Below are 12,273 nucleotides of genomic sequence, written 5' to 3'. Positions count from 1 at the left end.
ATGGCAGTGATCTGAGCTTCCGCATTGAGTCAAGAATAAAAAATAAGTAAACCTAACATAAATACAAAACATTGATAAAGAATAAATCAATAAAATAGACAACAAACAATAGAGAAAATTGATAGAGCTAAATGTTTGTTTTTGAAAAGATCGATAAACTGATATACTTGGCAAGAATATATCTTTCATTTTAGTAAGTAACATTTTTACACTAAAAGAGAAAAAAATGACCAGTATTAAGAATAAAAGAAATATTACCACAGATCCTATCATGAAAAAGATAAGATAGATCCAGTATGAAAAACTTTATGCCAATACACTTGAAAATGTAGATTAAAAGCAAATGTTCCTTCAAAAAACTGTGTTAAAATGATAAAGAACATCTGACTTCCTTGGTATTAATAAAATTTGCTAGTAATATTATAAATATTATATATAAGTATTAAATATAAAAATACAGTAAAATGTAAATAAAAAATTTAAAATAATTTGTTATTAAAACCTCCCACAAAGAAAACTTCTGGTTCAGAAGGCTTGTTGAATTCAAATATTTAAAGAAAAAATACCAGTCTTATATAAACTCTTTGAGAAAGCAGAGAAGGCATTTGCAATACTACACGAGGCCAGCATTTCCTTCTATTAAAATCTTACAAAGAAATTACAAGAAAGCTATACACCAATATTTCTTATAAATGTAGACACAAAATTCTTAACAAAATTTAATGAAATCTAGCAGTGTATAAAAAGGTTGTATTTTATGATGACCATGTGGTATTTATCCTAGATAAGGAAGATTTACTTAAAATTTAAAAATCAAACATAATTCACCATGGTAACAGAGTACAGGAGAATAATCATATTTTTATCTTAATAGATAGAATTAAAACATTTGAAACATCCAACACCTCTTTGAGTCAAAACTCCCAGGAAACTAGAAGTGAAAGGTCACCTTCTCAATTTCATACAGGGTGTCAACAAAAACTTAACAGCTAACATCCTGCTAAGTGGTGATATTCTATACTTTTCTTCTAGATTGAGAGAAAGGCAAGAATATCTGTGCTCGCAATTTGTATTCATCATTGTAATGAATGTCCCAATTTTAATAATTAAGATGACAGAGAAGAAATTAAAGTCATAAAGATTGTAAAACCAGAAGCCCAAGTGTCTTTATTGTGGGAAACATGATAGTCTATATAATAGAGAATAGTCACTCCTGTTCTATGTTCTTTTCTCAGGCCAGAGCATTCATAGTATAGCTTGTGAAGTTTGTTGGGAAAACAAATTAGTAACATAATGAACTAATCCAGGACAAAGGAAAATCATAGAATATATCATTAGAATTGCATCAACGAGCTAAATTATTTTTGCTTTATCTAAATTTTAAAATAAATGTGAATAGCAGCAATACCAACACAAAATAAATTTTTTGGTGTATAAAACTGCATAAAAACATTTAGATCTGTACAAGTCAATCAGGGAAAATTGCTTTTTGGTAGAAATAATGGCTACAAAAGAAAACTCTTAAAAGCAAAATTTTTACAGGTAAAATTCAACATATGATTTGCCAATTGGTTTTTATAATGTATAATTTTTTCATATAAAAAATTGATCCCTCTGAATATACTTTTATAAAATATAAATCTAGTTGGAAAATATAAATTATTTAAATGTGGTTTTGGAATTGATTAATGAAATGGAATTTACTTGGTGTACTTTATCATATATACTATAATTTGGAGATTTAAGTAATTACCAAAAGCTGAAGAAATTAAGATTTTTAGATTACAAATGCAATATAGAGATCTCATGTCAGGCTGACTGTAACTATGGGAAAAATATGGTGGAAGCATCCCAGAGTCAGATAAAACCCTCTACTTACAGCAAAGTCTTACTACAAAGCTCTCCGTATCAATATAGTTTACTTGCAAGTATCAAACTGAGTTTGCCCGTTCTTCTTAAAGTGGTAGCTTAAGATAAGGGTCCCAACAGATGAACAGCTGTAACTGCAGCTAACTGTCCACATCAGGCACTGGGTTTTTAATTCAGAATGAAGTGAAGCTGAGCAACAAAGAATTTCACAAGAATTTCTCTTTAGAGACTATTAATGAGTTGTAACTTGTCGCTTGTGAATGTCTATATTTTACCACTAGGGGTCACTGGGAATTAAACAGTTACTGAACAGACTGGCATATCGAAGTTTTCCTATGAAAAAAGTAATTGGTTGATTTTGCGTATATATTACATATTTTATTTGCTTGCTCATAAAAACATGCTAGCATCAGTCGCCTCTTGTGTCCTGCCTCACATCTTCTCAGCCCACATTTCCCCCAGCCATTGCAAGGCAACTGTTTACAGACCCTAACTTCAGCTGCACTGCACATGTTTTTCATTTTTGTATTAAGGTTTTTCTCATGATGTGGTTCTCTCAGGGATACTTGATCAACTACAAGTGTGGAGAATTAACACCCCATGGGACAGTCCTTGACTTTAGGGGGTGTGTGTCATTGATATGGGTTTCCCTTGTATTTCTCAGGTGGCACAATTTGCATGATTCAACAGAAGGTTCTAATGGGATCAGAATCTAGGTTTCCATAGTGGTTATCATACTTATAACACGCCATTGTATTGGCTTTCTCTCCCTTTTCTGTTTTATTCTTCCCAATGTCCCAATCCTAATGCCTAGTATCATATTCCAAAATAAAGTCTTACCTATAAAACACTCCATGTTAAGATAGTTTATTCTGACTCTCCTTTTCTGTTTAAGAGTCTTCTTTTTGGAAGGAATCTGAGCATAATCCACTACCCTGATAAAGAATATTTTCAAATTTGAAACAATAAATTACATAGAAGAAAACATAAGTAATAAACTCACAGATCTTGGTTTTATTTCATTTATTTTATTTTATTTTTATTTTTTTCAGTGAAAAAAATTTTTGTATGAAAAATTAACATAATTGGATATACAGAGTTATACAGTGGGGCAATGAATTCCACCACATGACTGCATAAGATGCAGAAACATTTTTGTTTAGCTCTTTCTTATACTCTTGGTACAAAAGCCAATGGCAAAGCACTAACAGGCACCTTTTATTGAATACTTATTGCACATCACTTTTCATATATTATTTGTCATCCTTCTGAGCAGGCAGTATCATCTATTCTGAGGAAATTGTGATTCAGAAAGGATACAGAAGACTTCTACAACATTGCATGTTACATATAATTTTATTTATATTTTAGGTAAGATTTCTCAACCAGGAAACTATTGCCATTTTTTCAAATTTATTTATTTATTTCTATGGTGACATTGGTTAACAAAATCCATAAGTTTCAGCTGTACACTTTAACAGTAAGGAATATATATATTTACACTGTGTATTCAGCTCTCATAGTTAGATTTCTTTGTGTCACCACATATTTACCCCATTTACCACCTTCTCTCCCTTCCCCGCTACCCTCTGGTAACCACTAGTTTATTGTCCATGTCCATGAGTCTCTGTTTGTCCTGTTCATTTGCTGCTTTTAGGTTTATATCTCGCATATAAGTGATATCATGTGATTTTCAACTTTTTCTGTCTGATTTATTTCACTTAGTATGATTGGAAAATAAATGAATGGCACTATATCAAACTAAAAAGCTTCTGCACACAAAAGAAACCAACAAAACAAACAGGCAACTAACTAAATGGGAAAAGATATTTGAAAACAATGCTTTCAATAAGGATAGAATCCAAAATATATAAAGAATTCATATAACTCAACAACAATAGCAAAGAAATAATCCAACTAAAAAATGAGCAGAGGACCTGAACAGACACTTTTCCCAAGAAGGCATCCAAATGACCAACAGAAATATGAAAAGATGCTCAACTTCACTAGCTATCTGGGAAACTCAAATTAAAACCACAATGAGATACCATCTCACACTGATTAGAAAGGCTAACATTAAAAAGACAAGTAATAAAAAGTGTTGGAGTGGTTGTGGAGAAAAAGAAACCCTCATATACTGCTGATGGGAATGTAAATTGGTTACAGCATCTGGAAAACAGTATGGTGTTGAATTACCATACAACCAGCAATCCTTCCTCTGGGTATCTACCCTCCTCGATTTGTAAACATTTATCTGTAAAGCTATACACACCTCGATGTTCACTGCAATATTATTCACAGTGGCCAATACATGGCAACAATTGAAATGCCCCTTCAATAGATGATTGGACAAAGAAGTGGTGGTACATATTCCTCAGCCATAATATGAGATGAAATACTGTCATTTGTGACAACATGAATGAATCTCGACATTGTCATGCTAAGTGAAATAAGTCAGACAGAAAAAGATGAGAATCAAATGATTTCACTCATATGGGGGGATATAAAACAGAAAGCAATAAATGAATGAGATAAAAACTCATAGACTCACACAACAGTTTAATAGTTACTAGAGAGAAAGAGGGGCAGCAAGTAGGTAGATAAGGGTAAAGGGGGTTAAATAATGGTGACAAAAGGAAATTTGACTTTGGGTAGTGAACACACATTGCAATATATATATGATGTATTATAAAATCATATACTTGAAACCTATATAATTTTATTGACCAATGTCACCCCAATAAATTTATTAAAAAAGAATATTTTCAGTATCCAGAAGTTGCTCTCATAGCTCAACTACCTTTTATTATTTATTTATTTTGATTAATTTATTTTTAATTTTCCAATAACAGCACATTCGATATTATTTTGTATTAGTTCTTGCTGTACAGAATAATGGTTTGCTATTTATATATTTACAAATTGATCCTTCTGATTAGCCTGGTACCCAAATTAAAGAATATTTTCAGTATCCAGAAGTTGCTCTCATAGCTCAACTACCTTTTATTATTTATTTATTTTGATTAATTTATTTTTAATTTTCCAATAACAGCACATTCGATATTATTTTGTATTAGTTCTTGCTGTACAGAATAATGGTTTGCTATTTATATATTTACAAATTGATCCTTCTGATTAGCCTAGTACCCAAATGGCGCTATGCATAGTTATTACAATATTATTGACTATAGTCTTTATGCTGTACTTTACATCAACTACCTTTTAAAGTTGACAAATATTCTGATCTCTATCACCATAGATTAGTTCGTTAGTTGGTTTGTTTGTTTGTTTGTTTGTTTGTTTATTTATTTATTTATTTTTCCCCTCTTTAATTTCCCCTACCCCCCACTTCCACCACTGACCTATGGATGTTGCCCTTTCCCCTTAAGAACTAAAGATCGCTGAAGGTGGGCGTCTCCTCCCACACGCTCGCAGCGCGCACCCGGGGCCTGGTGCACCTGAGGCCTGGGACCCCCCGGGGTATGGTCCGTGGCTCCATCTGGGCCATGAACTCAGGACCTTCTGTGTGTAAAGCAGACTTGCTAACCACTACACTATAGAGCCACCCCACCATAGGTTAGTTTTGATTCTGTTTTTGAAGTTTATGTCACCAGAATCATGAAGTAAGTTCGATTTTGTGTCTGGCTTTTTCTATTCAACATTATTTCTGTGAGATTTATTCATGCTATAGCATGTAGCAATAATTGATTATTTTTCATTTTTGTGTAGTATTCCATTGTGTGAATATACCACAATTTACCCATATTAGTATGAGTGAATTGTTTTCAGATTTTAGTTATTTCGAATAATGGTGCTTTCAACATTTTTATGTATGTCTTTTGATAACATAAACATTCATTTCTCATAAGAATATGTATAGAAATAGAATTACTGGGTCACGGATTGTACATTTTTTACATTTAATAGATACTGTCAAACGGATTTTCATAGTGTTGATGCCAATTGCCTTCCATCTTCTCCACATCCTCACTCACAGTCGATATTATTAACCCTTTTTATTTTAGCTATGTGGTGTGGGTGTAGTGTATCCAATTGTTGTTGTATTTCCCTGTTGACTAATGGCACCTAGCATATATTCGTATGCCTATTAGCCATTTAGATTCACTCTTTAGTGAAGTATCAGTTTAAGTTTTTAGCTATTTGTGTGTGTGGTGAGGGAAAGATGTCAGTCTTTTTTTTTTTTATTGATTTGATTTCTTTATAATTTCTGTATACTAGTCTTTTGTTGAATATATGCATTGTAAATATCTTCTACCAGTCTCTGATTTACTTTTCACTCTTAAATTTGTATTGTGATAAAAAGGATTTTTTAGATTAAATATAATTTATTAATATTTTTCTTTATGACTATTGTTATTTACTCCTGTAAATTCTTTATTCCTCCAAGGTCATAAAATATTCTCTTTAATCTGTGATACTCAAATTTGTGTGAACATCAGGATCATCTGGAACTTTTTTTTTTTTTTTGGCGAGGCAACGCTTGGTTGACATCACAGATTGCAAGGACCTTGTCAGTTTACAATCTCTTATTTTTTATTTTTTTATGCCTACAGTACCTGGTTTTCCTAGGCGGTCTCCCATTCAAGTACTAACCAGGCCCAACCCCACTTAGCTTCTGAGATCAGACAGGATCGGGTTTGTTCAGAGTGACATGGTTGTAGAGGAATGTTTTTAAAAACATGTTATTAGGACATACCTCCAGAATTTCTAGATCTTTAGGTCAGGCAAGAGGTCCAAGATTTGCATTTCTTACAACTTCCAGATGATGCTGATTCTGGTGGTCTGTGGATCACAGTTTGAAAACTGCTTTGTCTTTGAGAAGCTTAACTATTTTACCTTTTACATTTAGACCTACAATATACCTTGACTTCATTTTTGTATGTGATGTGAAATAGAGGTAAAAATTTATTTTTTTAATGTTAATTGACTAATACCACTGATATGCAGTATCAATTATGTTGTAATTTAAGTGCCTATATGTATATGGCTCTGTTTCTGGACATTTTATTCTTTTCCATTCTTCTGTGTGTCTGTCCTTGTGCCAGTGCAATGTAATAAAGTAACTTAATTACTTTAGATTTATAATAAATCTTGATAACCACTGGAGTAACTCTTTCTCCTGTTTTTCTTCTTTAAGTACATCTTGTAAAAGAAGAGAAAAAAATATAATGTTTTTCTTTGGGCTTAATAAAAAAACAGAATTATCTATACATGTTAGAAAACAGAGATATTAATTTAAATATAAAATTAGGGCAACAATTATTAAGAAAACAATACAGGAGTTCAGATGTTTTGGAAGTTAAAAGTTACTTTCAAAAGCCATAGTAACTGTCTCTGAAGTCTAGATATTTGTAAGGCACCTCTGTTTAAAAACACATTTGAAAGTCAAGAAGATTTTGAAAAGTAAAGAAGTAAAGTGAATAAGATTTTGAAAAGTGGAACTATCCAGTGTATGGGTGGAATTTGGTCTCCCTAAAATTCACATGTTGAAGCCCTAACTTCTTGTATCTCAGAACATGACTATATTTTGAGATGTCTTTTAAAGAGGTAATTAAATTAAAACCAGGCTCTTAGGGTGAGCCCTGATCCAATCTGAAGGTATCCTTATAGGAGGAAATTTGGACAAACAAACACCAGGGATGGGTGTGCATAGAGGAAAGATGACATGAGCGCACAGTGAGAAGATGGCCATCTACAAGCCAAAGAGAGTGGCCTCAGGAGAAACCAGACCTGACGCCTTGGTTTTGACCTCAAAAACTGTGAGAAACAAATTTTTGTTGTTTGAGTCACCCAGTCTGTGGGTAGTTATGGCAACTCTAGCAAACTAACACATGTGGTGTTGGCAAAGTTTTCCCCTAGTCATCGAGCAAAGAAGGAAAGTATACAAATGTATAACAGTCATTGCAACGTAACAATTAAATATTTAGGCTGCATTTTCTGAACATTAGAGAAAATCAAAATTTCTTAAAATATTTTTTGTAGAGGATGCTCCTAAGGAGAATATTGAGTAAACATAAGAAAGAGTGCCTTTATCTACCTTCCTTCTGATAAGAAGAGCCTTGACAAAGTAAATTTGTCAAGGGGAAAAAAGAAAATATTAAATGCAATCAGTACAAAAAGAGGCATTTAACAAGGTGTGTGAATTTTTATCCTTAGTATCTAGTGATTGCTAGAAAAGGTGAGAATTAATAAGTATGGCCAAGAACTATTCTCTGACTGTCCAAGAATTTTTATCAGCTTTTTATTGAAGATTTAGAAGGTGATATCTTATACACAAGGTGTTATATGTGGTGTTCATTATGTTTCAATCACACTTTTGGTTATCTTTAGAAATTTCTGAATTAAAAACCACTTGAAATATTCTCATGGATGTATAGTCTCATTGCTTAGGTCCTATCTGATTACTGCAGCCAATATTCTGGGGCTGATTGAGCAAGGCCATGTCAGCATTGCAAATACAGTTAAAACATTTAATTGAGACTTACCAGATCCCAGTAGTTTCCTTTATTAAAGAATTATCACACTCAACATCTATGGTTCATTTACATGTTTCTTTCTCTATAATTTTAGCTTCTATCTTCTTTACTCAGTCTAATTTCAGTGTTTAGCACTGCCCTTGGTATTTACTATATGTTGATTGAATTATTACTTAAGAAATAACTAAAACATAAGAAAAATAAAATTTGCTTTAAATTAATTTATATTCTATGTTACCAATATCTTTGAGTTGCTTTCTTTACAAAATATTGTTTTTCAAACTCAATAATTTACTTTGGAATTTTTGTCTTTTCTGAATCTAAAAAATTTATGCCTTTTTTTTTTAATTCTGGAAAATTCTCAGCCATTATTTCTTCATATATTTCCTCTTTTCATTATGTGTTTTTTCTTCTAACAAAATTATTATTGGGCAGGTATTAGATTTTATTTTCGTTTTTATATCTCTTAATTTCTTTTTCATATTCAGCATCTCCTTAGCTCTGTTATTTCAGGATCACACATGTAGAATATTTTTGAACTCCAATCTCAGATTCGTGATTAGTAATTTTTAGAATGAGAAACAAACAAATAAATCAACATTCAGAGAATATAGAGATAACAAGCTTCTTCCCCTGTACAAATAGGTGGATTTTTTCTAGTTCACCTTGTCACTGAGATGAGGGTGTAGCAGAAGATTCAGTTCCAACTTTCACTTTGTTTGTACTTTTGGTCCCAGCGCCTTACCTTCTGATCCAAGTAACCATGATAACTAAACCCCAGGAACCCACACAATGCCTTGGATGCCTAGTGTCAGATCCTGTTTGACTCTAAGTTCCCATTTCTTTTTTGTTGTTCCTTTATTTCATTTTGAATGTAGTTCTGCATTCAAAAATAATTAAAATACATTCTTTTAATCTTGTATTTCTGGGTGTTTGTATTATACATTTTTTCAAGTTATGTAGTATGCCATCTTGCCAGAAATAGTATTCATAACTGTGTTTTATATATTACACACAGGAACTTAAAGGTCATATAATAAAACAATGCTTTAGGTTTGAAAGTGAGTTGAGTGGAAAGACAGATTAGATTGAATGGAGAGGGAGTATAAAAAAATGGAGAGGAGTCCTGGGAGCTGAAATGGAGGCTAAATGGAGAATGACTGCTAAGACATGGAGGAGTGAGAAAGAAGGAGGGAGAAGCAGAGTGGGGGAAGGAGAAGAACACATGAGTAGGAAGGAATGGGAGTTCAGTAAGATACATAGAATGTTAGAGCAAAAGTAATAGTATTAGAAAACATTTATTTTTTTCAACCTAGTTATTTTACAGATAAGGAGACTGAGGCCACAATACTGATATAATTTTCCAGTTCACTATATCCAGCTAGTGTCCTATCCAGGAATTCATCTTGACTTTAGTTCTAAGATTCTTTAGTGCAAGAGATTTGCATAGAAAGGTGAAAAGCACTCATCAGGCGCATGAAGTGATGTTGGAAGCCAGGAAGGTGAGAGAAAAGCTTGAAGCCTAGTGGTGGGGACAATCAAAGCTCAGTAAAAGGCACATAGTTATAGGAGGCAGTGGATCTCTTTAGCAGAGAAGCTGAGGTTTCTGCTGATGCGAAGCGGGTGTTAGATGAGTGTGTGAGACTGTGCGGGACGGGAGCTTACATCTGGGTTCTAAGGAGAGCTTTACAGGGGAGAAATTCAAGAGCAATGATAGTGTTTAGGAAGCACCACAAAGCAGCAGTTAAAAAGAACGTGAACATGCTTGAGGCCTGAGCATCAATGAATCAAGCAAGGGATTCCCAGAGGATCTGTTGACATAAGAAAGAATGCTGGACTCTCCAGTAGACTAGCTGGGATATCCTGCCTGGTCGAGTTCTAATAGGATATATCTAACCCATCTCAGTTCTCTTCTCTGGGGTTTCCCGTGGTCAGAAAACACATGATTATCAGTGACCTATATATATTCATCTCATTCTCTCCCAATTCTTTTTTCACATGTCCTGGTTACCTCCTCTGCCCCCATTTTATCTCTTGATTTTTGCCTTCAGATCTGCTCTTTCTCAGCTCTCCCAGTTCTCAAGGTTTCTCATCCAGCTCCTGAGAAGCCACTCCTCTTTCTCCTTCTGCAGATCTTGTCCTTTATCCACCATAGCTGAGTGTTTGCTCAGGAGTGGAACTGCCTGGGAAAGCTGAAATCCTCAGTGGGACCATGACTCAAGTACCAGCAGCTTCCTGCATATACTGGGATCAACTCAGCCCAAAGGAGCAGAACTGAAGAAACTTGTGGCTTTGTTCCACTTCTCTTTCCAATCCTCCTTTTTTTTTTCTCCTCCCACTCTTCCTGTTTGATTTCTCCCTCTTTTCTTGAATCTCCTATGCCCCTGGGTGTTTCTGACCAGCTCCCAACCCTTTGGTATCAGAACTCCATTCCTCATGCATTTATTATCTCTCTTTCTTCTCCTTAATACCCAAACCTAAACTGCCTCCTTCTCACTTTCCCCACTCTACATGCAAAGGTATAAGCAATGGTAGCTACATAATTTTTGGAGTCCAATGCAAAATGTGGGGCCTCATATTTCAAAAGCAGGAAAAAATCCTTTTTAGAGGTACTGAAATATTGAAAATTTTCAAAGTGACAATCAGAAGCATGGCAGAGTGAGAGATGTCCCCAGATCTCTCCCCTTGAAATGACAATGAGTTGAACATTTAAAACTCACAAATAATACAACACCTGCACATCAATACATCTGAGAGAGTGATTTGAGAATAAGAGCTACCACAAGGAAAAAAAAAAAAAGATCAGCAGAATGAGAGTTTTAGCAAAAAAATTAGAACCCTAAAAAAAAAAAAAAAAGAACTTCTGGAGATTAAGATCACTCTAAAAGAGATAAAGAATAAAATAGCAAGCTTGGGAAATAGAGTTGACTAAAGGGAAGAAGGGATTAGTGATATCGAAGACAGAAATCTAGAGATAAATCAGAAGGAAAAGGAGAGACTAAAGAATGAAAATTAAAGAAAAAGAAATACAAGAACTAGCTCATACAGTCAGGAAAAGAAAGATAAACATAAAATATATTTTCCCATTTGGATGGTTGTCTCTATACCTTGTTGACGATTTCTTTTACTGTGCAGAAGCTTTTTAGTTTGATGTAGTCCCATTCATTAATTTTTGCTTTTGCTTCCCTTGCCTTTGAGGTCAAATTAGTAAAATCCTCTTTAAGTCCAAGGAGCATGAGTTTAGTTCCTATGTTTTCTTCTATGCAATTTATTGTCACAGGATTTATATTCAGGTCATTGATCCATTTTGAGTTAATATTTGTGTGTGGTGATAGACAAAAGTCTAGTTTCATTCCTCTGCAGGTGATTTTCTAGTTTTTCCAACATTATTTATAGAAGAGTCTTTGTTTACTCCACTGCACGTTTTTGGCTTTTTGGTTGAAAATTATTTGCCCATATAAACATGGGTTTATTTCTCAACTCTCTATTTTGTTCCACTGGTCCGTGTGTCTGTTTTTTCTGCCAATACCATGTCATTATGATTATTGTCACTTTGTAGTATAATTTGAAGTCGGGCATAGTGATGTCTCCAGCCTCATTCTTTATTCTCAGGATAGCTTTGGAGATTCAGGGGATTTTTGTGCTTCCATACAAATCTGATGATTTTTTCTTCTATTAAAAAAAAAAAAGCCAATGAGATTTTGATGGGGATTGCATTAAATCTGTATAATGCTTTAGGTAATAAGTTCGTTTTAAATATGTTGATTCTTCTAATCCAAGAACATGAAATATCTTTCCATTTCTTTGTATTTTCTTTGATTTTTTTTAAAGAGAGTCTTATAGTTTTCATTATATAGGTCCTTCACATGTTTCATTAGATTTATTCCTAGATATTTTATTCTTTTTG

The 12,273-nt window shown here is 33.5% G+C and overlaps 1 protein-coding gene and 1 pseudogene across 1 annotated transcript in view; one reads left to right on the top strand and one right to left on the bottom strand.

Moving 5' to 3' along the window:
- LOC102893768 (T-cell surface glycoprotein CD1a) overlaps window positions 1-12,273 on the top strand; it is an 85,441-nt gene that overhangs the window by 57,468 nt on the left and 15,700 nt on the right. The gene's annotated exons all lie outside the window — the stretch shown is intronic.
- Window positions 6,435-6,553, bottom strand: LOC112469120 (annotated as a pseudogene).

Source organism: Pteropus alecto, unplaced genomic scaffold, assembly GCF_000325575.1.
Source record: "Pteropus alecto unplaced genomic scaffold, ASM32557v1 scaffold106, whole genome shotgun sequence".
NCBI classification, from domain to species: Eukaryota; Metazoa; Chordata; class Mammalia; order Chiroptera; family Pteropodidae; genus Pteropus; species Pteropus alecto.
This window is presented reverse-complemented; position numbering and strand designations above follow the sequence as displayed.